Source organism: Nylanderia fulva, unplaced genomic scaffold, assembly GCF_048542155.1.
Source record: "Nylanderia fulva isolate GAGA-0341 unplaced genomic scaffold, ASM4854215v1 Scaffold39, whole genome shotgun sequence".
NCBI lineage: Eukaryota > Metazoa > Arthropoda > Insecta > Hymenoptera > Formicidae > Nylanderia > Nylanderia fulva.
The window spans coordinates 1,214,873-1,226,907 of NW_028190466.1; the positions used below are offsets into that span (position 1 = coordinate 1,214,873).

Below are 12,035 nucleotides of genomic sequence, written 5' to 3' on the forward strand. Positions count from 1 at the left end.
TTATACTAATTAGTGAATTAGTAGGTTATTAATAGCGTCTTCGCGTTGTTAATTATCATACAAATCGATCACTGTCTATCATACAAATCGATCGGCTGTCCCGGCATCGCGATCGCGATCGCGCGCGATATCGATATATATGTCTCGTTGGCCGCGAATTTTCGCTGTCCCAAAAATGCGCGGTCACGTGACGCGTGACGTCACAGCTCCGGTTCGAGCTGACAGTTCGCGCGCGCGAGTTTACGCGGGAAAATCGTGAGTGCAAGTGTCTCCTGCAGGAAAAAATGGTGCCAGCGAGAACTCCTGAATACCGCCGGGATCGGAGAAGAAGAGTAGTCGAAATGTGAGTCGAATTATTTCTCGCATTTTATTTATAAAGGCGATATGGAAAAAATATAAATATTAAATTGATTATATATATATATAGCTGTTAATTATATAATGTAACAATTTATTGCAATAAATTGCTATTGCGATAAAATAGCTGTATATTAAATATTGATTATCATTAAAGATTTTATTTATAGATATTAATTGATAATATAATAAATAAATATATATAGAGATATGAATTACAAAATAAATAAATATATAGATATTAATTATATAATTATAGATATCACAATTGACAATTATTGTGTTAATTTGCCTAAAGGATTATATATCTCTCTGGTGTTATTCGTCGATCACGAGATTTTCGTGCCTAAAAATACTATTTATATGATACGTTACTGTTTTGTTAGCTGCGCATGCGCAAAAAAGTTGACTTTCGTAACACATCGTGACGCGTCTTCGTTCAAAAGTTCATTCTCTTTGTTTACATTTCCTTCTCTTTTCCCCTCCATCTCTTAGAGCTTAGATAAATGTATGCATACACATACATATATGTATGTTTAATTCGTTGAAAGTACAGGAAAATGTAACTGAAAACGAGCGAAATCGTTATCGCGATCACGCGCAAATCGTGGGATCAATTGGTGATCATTAATTATATTATACGTAATAATTAATAATTACGCATAATGCATTTGCTCACTTTTGCGCTTATAAATAGCATATTTTCTACATTGTTAAAAAATTATGAAAATACATTTACATATATATGCGGCTAGTGAGAAATTTTTAGGCGAGTGAAATGAAAATGGAACACTTTCCCATACAGCACAAAATATTTTTTAAATCTTTTAAAAATATTTCTTAAAAGATTAAATAATTCTCGAAAATATTTTTAAAATGTTTCTATGTCCGCTTTTCATGTTCAAAAAATATTTTCAGAAATGTTTTTGAATATAGATTTAAACTAATATTTCAACAATATGTATCAAATATTTAAGAAAATATTATCTGAGTGATAAAGAAGAACATTTTTATAAATATTTTTTAAAGTTTTTAAAAATATTCTAAAAAATGTTATCACAAAAAATTTTTTAATTATTTAAAAATATTCTTTAAACCATTTTAAAATGTTTTATGCAATATTTTATAGAAATATTTAGAAATCTTTTTTGAAAACATTTTCATAATAATTTGTGCTGTACAGGTTTTTTCTTTTCTTTTTTCTCGAGGTCTGAATATTTCATTCTGTGCGTAGAAGACGCAAGAAAGCGTAGCTAAAACATATATACTTATTTTATCTTTCTTTCACTTTTATCTCTCCACTTTCTCTCGATCAGCTGTTTCAAGTACGTACGTGTTATTTTTTTAATTACATTTTTTGTTCTTTTGTTCTCCTTCTACTTTATATCAATACACTTTGTATGCATTATATTTATTATGCATACATTTATGCATTTTAATTCAAATGCAAAAGAGCGCATTTATATATAGAGTACGACTAAAAGGGAAAATTTATTAATTTTTAATTGATTATTAATAAAAAAAATCAGTAAATATGCAAGACAATGAAAAGACCAAGTAAACATTTTTCTAACTCTCTTAATCTGACAAAGAAACGAGACAAATAATACTCTGAATAATTTTTGAAGAATTTTTAATTTAATTTTTGTATTAGAATTTTCAATTTAATTTTTGTATTAGAATTTTTAATTTAATACACACTAAAAAATTTTATTAACTTCTCTAAACCTTTCAACTAAATTACTATTTTAAAAATTGAACATATATTAGTATTTAAGTAAAATATACGTTTTGTTAGATTTAATATGTTACATTTAATGTAAATATTTTCATATGTTCAATTAACAAAATAATAATCAGATGTCAGGTTAAAAAATTTTTTCCAGTGTCTGTACATTTTATATTTCTTCGAAAAATATAGCTTTTTACAAACAATATCTTTTTATCTTTTAATAACAACAAGAACAAATAAACATTTTTAACTCTCTTGATTTGACAAAGATATACGAGACGAATAATTAAAACACTCTGAATGAGTTTTTAAGTTAAGAATTTTTAATTTAATTTTTGTATTAGAATTTTTAATTCAATATACTGAAAAAATTTGTTAACTTGACTAAATCTTTCAACTAAATTATATTATTTTATTAATTGAACATATATTAATATTTAATAAGTCAAATATACGTTTTATTAGATTTAATGTTATATATTTAATTTAAATATTTTTTATGTTCAATTAACAAAATAATAATTCACTATACAAAATAATAATTAACTATAGTTAAAAAGTTTAGTCAAGTTAACAAATTTTTTCCAGTGAATATCATATATTTCTTCGAAAATCTAACATTTTTACAAGCAGTATTTTTTTATCTTTCAATAACAACGCATCGAATATAGAACGAAATCTTTGTTGGATTCTATGGAAATATTATCGTAGAACTTTATAATTTATGCTCTCGTGCTATGAATGCTATGTTCTACTTAACGCGTCGATTACGAGGCTGAATCGACGCTTTTAAAAAGCTTTGTAATGTATTAATTTTTTAGCGCGTTGTACATACATACGTGTCAACTATAATAACTAGGTGAGCTTTCACGATGAAGTTCGTCCAACTTTGTGAAAGCTCACCTTGCTAACTCTCAGCTAGCAACTCAATCTATAGTGTTGCATTTATGTGTGTCTTTTAATTGCATTTATTTTTTATTTCAATTACGAGAATTATGAAGACTAAAAAAATATCATAAATTGTTATTATATAAATTTACATAATATGTTGCTAATTATAAGATAGGAAATATCTTTTTCTAATAATTAATTAATAAAAAACATTGCACTAAAAAAGATTTATTGAATTCGAGTAAGTATTTATTTCAATACTGTCAATTAAATCATTTATTTGAAACTATAATAATATTGATATTTGATGTGAAAAATATTTATTTGTTTCAAATAAATGATTTGTTAGGCAATATTGAAATACGTATATTTACTTTAATAATTTTTATTTGATGCACGAATGAACTGGCAAAAACAGCTATTTTTGACATATGTACGCTGAAAAAAATTTTATTGAATTTGAATAAATATTTATTTCAATACTGCCTATATAATAATATTAATATTATTTATTAAGCAGTATTGAAATAAATATTTATTAATTTAGTTTAGTCATCTTTCAGTGTGGAAATATAATAATAGAGATTTTCTCGAGATAAAATGTGCTTCCGAAGAAGTTAATCGTTGCTAAAAAGTTAAAGAATCTTTTTATATATACATGGTGTCCGGTAACTAACGGACCAACGATTACAAATGGATTCTTTGGTCAATTTGGGAACGATTTTTCCTCAGCGAAAATGTCTAAAAAGATCATCATTTTTTACAATTTTCCAATATTTGTCATTATGTATCTTTATAACTAAGCCTCAAATTAAAATTTTATTATAATAAACTCTACCTGAAATTAACTGAAGAATGTAATTATGTTAGACTTTTAACTTCAAAACGTTTAGTTTTCAAAAAACCCATTTTTTCAATTGCTTATAACTCGAAAATTATTGACTTCTCAACATTTTTGCTAAATTTTTGAAAAATTGTCTCCAAATTGGCCAGAGAATCCGCCCTTAATCATTGATCCGTTAGTTACCGGACACCCTGTATAATTATAATTATTATAATCTAAAAAAATATTTATTCTGTTTGTGAAATACAACAAAGTATTTCAGTATTTAATTTTTATGCGCTTTTATTACGCTTTTATCTCTTTTTAATCTTATATTAAATCCCTTTTTAATATATCAAATTCTTTTATAGTTAATTGTCATTTAATAATTGATAAACTTATATATTATTCATGATAGATATCGAAATATTTTTATAAATATTTAAAAAATGTTAATTATAAAATATATGCCATCATTTAATGTCAAAATAATGTCATTTTGTCGTTTAATGACGTTAGTTTGCTATTGCTATAATAATATATAAATAATATAATATAATAATTATTATATACAAATATATTTATTACGTATGATCGATATATCAACGATCGATATTTCAGTATCGCTGGCACAAAATATTTTTATTTTAATCGAGATAAACTTTCAGAAACTTGTAAAAACCCAAATGACCTCCATTGCACAGTTAAAAAATAGAATACGCAAAGCATTTTTAAAATATAAATTTAAAAAAATCTGTAATATAATAATTTAATAAATAAATATATAATATTTATCGTAAATATTTTCTGATATTTATGATAAATATTTATGATCTATTGAATCTAAGACTCCAAAAACATTTATGAAATATTTATGATGAATATTTAAAAATATTAAAATAATTATTACAAATATTCTATAAACATTTTATAAATATTCTGTGCTAGCTGGGATACATATATCGATAGCCGCACACGTCGGTATCGATACGGTAGCGAAGGATTTTCGTTTACACGCTGTTGCCCTGGTGAATCGCGTCGGCGCGCGAGTGACGGCGGCGCGCGATTGGTCGATGACGCGCGCGGCCGCGCGCCCGATTGGCCGGCACGGCTCGCGTATGCGTGACGTCGGGGGGGCGAGGGATGACGCGTCGCGAGGACGCGCCGCGCCACCATTCGTACGCAACGCGCGACGCCGGCCGGTCGCGCCGAGAGAAGTGAACGTCCGATTTTTCGCTCCCGCTGGTCGAAGAATCGCGTCGTTTCGTCGCCAATTAAACCCGTGTTTCGTTACGTCAAAATGTGACGATTGCGCTCGCTCGGAAGAATTCTAGCCGGTTTCTCGCTGTCTCTCTTTCCTGCCGAGGACGAAGAAGCGCCGGCAGCGAACTTCACGGAGGATTTGCAACGGCGAACATGATATTTTCGTGAGGAGTCGAAGGTAAGCTGTTATATATGTTTTAGTTGGAAAATATAGTATCTGGTTTAGCTGAAAAGAATGAGCGGAATGATAAAGAAAATCCGATAGTGGATATGTTTATTTTGCGGCTATTTTACACATTTCTGATGCTCCAAGAATCGGTCTTAGAATTTTGAAACCACTAGCTCCACTTTATCATAATTAATTTTTACAACTGATTATCGAGAATTTTAAGCTATTTATATATATATATATACATAATTATTTTATTATATATTTTTTAAGCTATTTTAGCTATATAGTATCTTAGAAAAAGATGTATAAAGAAGAAAACCTAAAATATTTTATTCTATCACCAATTACAATCTCTCAATTATATTGCACATAATTTAAGTTTATAGAAATAATTTTTTTATTGATTGTAAAGATTGAGATTATCACATTTTTTGCTTCGGCAAATATCAGAAAAGTCAATCCGGCGCGTCAATTAAAATCGAAAAATTTGCCACTTTTTTGTGCACAAATTCTATGAAAAAATTTAAATCGTGGCGCGAAAAATTTAAATTATCGCGCGTGAGAAAGCGCGCGAAATTTTGTCGCACACGCGGTGTGCGCTTTTGAAAACTTTCTCTTTCTCTATAATTTTACTTTCTTTTATTCTCACACGCAAAAACGTTTTTCCATTCATGACTGCAAAGCACGCAACGAGATCTGAATTGATAACACAGTGTTTTTTTAAATAGATTTAGAATTAATAATAATAATATATTGTAGCTCAATTGAAAAATTATTCAGAAATTTCGACAAATTAAATTTTTAAAAAATCACACGTAATAATTTGTATTTTTTTTTATTATTTAACTGTTCACTGGAAATTGATTACTTTACCTGAAAATGTTTGCAATATCTTTCAATAGAAAGAGGAAAATGTATCAGAATCTGTCATAGCAATTTTAGATTTTGTATAGTCGATTTGAATGGACAGAATATAAAAAGTACAAAACCAAAAACGATGAGTGAATCTGCCAAAATACACTTTTGAAAGAATATTTTTATTCACGCGGCAATTCTGACGGTTAATCGATTACGCGCGTTTTTAAATAGAAAAAAAAACAGAAAAGAAAAACTATGCACGTCAAACGTCAACTCTTTGTTTCGGTGAAATTGAATAAATGCAATATTCCTGTGGATTAATCGTTTAGAAAAAAGATTAATGTAACAAATAGAACATCTAAAAAAGTTAAAGATGAAAAGAAAAATAAATAAATATATATATACATATATAATTTTATATTATGATATATATAAATATATATAAATCTATAGAATATAAATAAATTATATATATATATATATATATATATATATACATATAATTATTAATTTATATATAATATATATATATAAATTTATATTATAATATATATAAATATATATATTAAATAATATTAAATATAGAAATATATAAATTTATATATAAATGTATATTCCGGGGGCAGGATTATTATTTAATTATTCGATGTTCGAGATCCAGATACCTTCCAAATTAATGCGTGAATTTCGATCCACTTTCTTTAATCTACCGCAGGAAGAAGTTCAGTTTGTTTAATATTGAAAGAAGAGGGAGAGAAAAAGTATTTTGTCCATTTACATCACGTAAGGAGCGTGAAATCGCTTCCGGGTGAAGAAAGTTTTCCAGTCGGAAAATGCAAGTATGTACGGTCTCTCCACGGCCCATTGCATTGTCGCAATTCGCGTTCGGAGAGAGAGAGAGAGAGAGAGAGACAGAGAGAGAAGGAGAGTGCGCCGGTTTTTCTCATCGTAACATTAATCTCACCGTGCTTCCGGGCGATAGCCTCGATTGCGGTCTCGCGTTGCGAGTACGTTACCATCACGTTTAGAATGGCATGAGTTTTTTCGTCCATTCGGTAACAAGCGGCCCATCGATTTTAAAAAAGCCTTTCGGTTCTCTTTGTTCGCCGAAAGAAATGTATGAATTTTTCTCGCGCGATATGTCCTTTTTTTTTACCGCCGATATGAATGCAATTCCGCTGCAATAAAACACAGAACTTCCATTATCCGCGCAAACTTTTTATTTATTTAAAAAAATACATATATATATACATAAATATATATATATATATATATATATATATATAGAAAAACGAAAATAAACAATATATGAATACATATAGTTTAGATGTTTATGTTATATGCGCAAAAATATTATACTCCAGTTCCAAATCTTATAATCCAAAATTTTATAAAAATTAGGAGTAAGCTGAATTTTTGTGAAGATCTTTATTTTAATGTTCTAATTCTGAAAAGTACTCTTAATTTCATCCAGGGCGTTTCTTTTTATGGGTGGTAAATTTTAGTTTTTTGCCTCTATCTCGAAAACTATTAATTTTTCGAGAAAAATAGTTATTATTAAAATTGTAGCTCATAAAATTCTCTACAAAAAAGGTTATTATACTTTTTCTTGTACAACTAATCATTTTTGAGTAAAATATGCGGCAAAGTTGCAATATTTTTAATATAATTTTTCTGCACTTCTTACAAATATAGTATAATGTGGACATTTTCTTTCATACCTAATTCGCTCTATATCTTCAAAACGGTTAATTCCACGAAAAAAAGTATAATGACTTTTTTTGTAGGGAATTTTATGAACTACAATTTTAATAATAACTATTTTTCTCGAAAAATTGATAATTTTCGAGATAATGGCAAAAACCTAAAATTTACCCCTCATAAAAAACGCCCTGGATGAAATTAAGGGTACTTTTCAGGATTTCATTAGAACATCGAAATAAAGATTTCCACAAAAATTAAGAAATGATAAGAAATGATAAGAAAAATATATTTTTTTACTGAAAAAATTGGTTAACGTGACTAAATTTTTTAATTAAATATTATTTTGTTGATGAAACATATAAAAATATTGAAATTAAATATAACATATTAAATCTAATAGAACCTGTATATTTGACTTATTGTTAAATATACTAATATATATTCAATTAATAAAATACAAATTTAGTTGAAAGGTTTAGTCAAGTTAACAATTTTTTTAAATACTTAATATTCAATTACAGTTTATTTTGAAGCGCTTGTTTTGCTTTAGGGAAATAGACTTTACTATTAGATAATATATGAGAGAAATGCAAAAAAGGCAATTTTACTGAAATAATCATGTCAAAAATGATATGTAAATTATACATTCAAAAAGATTGAGAAAAATAGAAAATAAAATATAACGAAAACTATGTTAAATTATTATTGCAATTGTTTTATTAGTATTTTCTTTTTTATAGAGCATACTAAATAAATTTTTTTTTTTACTCCAAGAGAATAATTGTTCGATACGAACATTTTTCTCTAAGTTATATGATGATTGAGGTTCTATTGTTTTAATAAATCAGAAACAAGATCTCAAAATATAATACTAGAAAATTAACATCTATTGAGAAATGAAATTTATGTAGAACCAAGAATACGAATAGCAAATATATTATATTAAATATATTATTAAATAAAATATATTTATATATTATTTAATATTATATTTAATAGATTATTTCATATTAATATGTAGACAAATCTGCATAAATCACATAAATAAAAATTTATTTTTTTCTTTATTAGATATCAAATTAATTTTTTTTTGTATTATAAATATCAAATTAATTTTTTTCTTTATTATAAATATCAAATTAATTTTTTTCTTTATTAAATATCAAATTAATTTTTTCTTTATTAAATATCAAATTAATTTTTTTCTTTATTGTAAATATCAAATTAATTTTTTTCTTTATTAAATATCGAATTAATTTTTTCTTTATTAAATATAAAATTACTGAAATGTTTGATGTATTGAGATCGTGCAGAGCGTAATGCAAATTTATAAAGGCAGATTTTCACTGCGGTAATGCAACCGATCGGATGTCCGCATTACGCAAAACTAAAGCGTTGACCCTATAATGTGTATAAAGCCTACTTTATACAACGCATATACGTGCTATGCGTTTGTCAACTACTTTTTTAAAGGTATATACTCTGAGATTAGGAATTTATACTTGCAAATTTTTTATATCCCTATTAAAAGAAAAGTATCTTTCTACGTAGTATTTTTTCATATGATGCCTCATGTAAAAACCTTGATATAATTTTTCTTATTTATCAATTATTGACACTGATCAGATTTTGCACATTGATCCATAAGTGTTGAATTCTTTTTATCGTTCTGGAATAACGCAAAAAAATTCGAGAGGGGGCTCAAACAAAGTTGCACTGTTTAGCAGCAATCTTAAATCAATCGTCACATCGTGATAAATTATAAGAAAGAGACTCTTGTGGGTTTTGGAGTTTTTAATGATAGTCGATTTGAATATGAAATATTTTTATTTCTGAGACGATTAATTAAATTGTAATTAATAAATTAATTAATTGCAATTAATAAAATAATTAATTATAATAAATAAATAAATAAATTATATAATCAATAAATTAATTTCTCTTTGATGAGACACGTTTAAAAATAATTTATCGGTATATGAATAAATATACATATAACGATTATTTATTACAGTATATGTATTATGGAATTTTATATAGCACAATACGAATATATTTTTTATTTACTTTTATGTATTTATTTTATATTATTTTTTATTATTAATTTATATTATTTTTTATATATTATTTTAATATATTTTTATATATTATTTTATTTATTTTATTTTATTTTGTTTATTAATTTATTTATTTTATATATTATTTTTTATCATTAAATGTTCATTTTTTACTTGCATTTTTTGATATGCATTTTATTACATAAACACATGCATGAACTAGTATAATGAAAAGCTCTACGGAGAAACTTACGTAATATTCAACTAAAACTTAACTTACAATTTTGTTCTCATTGCCTGAAATAAAAAAAAGTTATAGACAAATGTTTTCATACACAGAGTACCGTTGCAAAACTGTTTCCGTTGCATACATGTTATTAGCAACATATAGTCTTCCATGTAAATCATATACTGTACGGACTTGAAAGGAAATTATATATATATACGTATACATAAACTTGCATCGAATCATATTTTACGATTACGCAGTCAAGGATTCATTCTAAAGAACCTTGAACCATAATATAATTAATTATAAAAGACGAAAACTTTAATAACTATTATTCATAACTATAATAGCTACGTTTTATACGATCCATCAGGTTATTCATAACTGTAATAAGCACGATTTATACGATCAGGGAATATATAATATATTGGGAATTTAAATTTTTTATTTCTCTCTCGTGACAATTCTAATTTTAAATACCTGAGATAGAAAAATATATTAAATATATTAAATATATTTTAATATATATTAAAATATATATTAAAATATATTAAATAATTTAATATATTAAATATATTAATTTTAATATTAATTTTAATATATTAAAATCTGTATAAATAGATTCAAAATCGATTTCGACACTATATTAAGAAAATGCGTTGAAAGGAAAAGATAAAGATATCTTTGATATTGATGTTATTTAACATTTGATTTAATATAGATAATTGGAATATCTATTTACGCGATTTCTATCAATTTTATTATAGGTAAAAATGAAATAAAAAATTACATATAATTGTTTAAAATTATAATTATCACGAGATATTCCAATTATGCAATTAATATATCAATATGTTTGACATTATCTTGTCATTTTTAATTATTTTTCACAAATTACTATTTATTTTTTTTTATTTTTCAAAGACAATAAAATTGCAATCATAAATTAATTTATTTAAAAAACTGAAGCTTAAGAAAAGTAAAACATCCTCCTTCCTACAGCACAAAATTTTATGAATGTTTTTAAAAAATATTTCTAAATATTTAGGAATATTTTAAAATAATTTGAAAATTTTTTGTGATAACATTTTTTAGAATATTTTAAAAAACTTTATAAAAAATATTTTAAAAATGTTCTTCTTTATCGCTCAGATAATATTTTCTTAAATATTTGATACATATTTTTGGAATATTAGTTTAAATCTATATATTCAAAAATATTTTTTGAAAATATTTTTTAAACGTGAAAAAGCGGACATAGAAATATTTAAAAAATATTTTCGAGAATTATTTTATCTTTTAAGATAGATAGATAGATAGATAGATAGATAGATACTTTATTCTCCCCCTTGGGGATTGAAGGCGCTTTTTGGAGGAGCGTACCCAAACCTCTAAAAATATTTCTTAAAAGATAAAAAATTCGAGAGATTTTAAAAATATTTCTTGAATATTTAAGTGATGTTATTCACGAGTTAATATTTCAAACTATACGATAATACGAGTTCATATAACTATAATATTATAATGTCTATAGCCGCAACTTTCTTTGAGATTTAAGACAAAGATTTAATAGTACAATTTCGTAGAATTATGTCTAATTATTTGTAACTGCAGAGGGGATGTTTCAGTGACTTTTGCAATACATCATGCTCTCTTAGATAGAGTAAAACGTACTGTGTATAGTCTCCCCGTTGATGCAATTGAAAGTTTTAACTTTAAGGCAACGATGTATGATCTTGAGTAGCATAATCGATATCCATAGCTAAAGCACATCATATATTTTTCATGTTATATCTCCTTCTCTCTGCTTCTATAGGAAAAGCTTCTCTTTTGTAAGGCATAGTTTACGTCCTACTTCGCGATGTCATTTCCGATGTAAATCATGACCATTTAGACATAATCATACTTTGTGATTTTATAATTGTACACTGAATAAAAATTTATTGAAA

At 25.7% G+C, this 12,035-nt stretch overlaps 1 protein-coding gene across 3 annotated transcripts in view; it reads left to right on the plus strand.

Moving 5' to 3' along the window:
• The window catches only part of LOC114945430 (uncharacterized), a 47,341-nt gene continuing 35,306 nt past the window's right edge, over nucleotides 1-12,035 (plus strand). For 2 of the 3 annotated variants that reach the window (XM_029321654.2, XM_029321656.2), the window contains exon 1: nucleotides 4,990-5,244. The gene's annotated coding sequence lies outside the window, so the exon portion shown is untranslated. Of the gene's footprint in view, nucleotides 344-4,989; nucleotides 5,245-12,035 lie in introns of those variants that run through there. The other variant, XM_029321655.2, reaches the window with a different exon arrangement.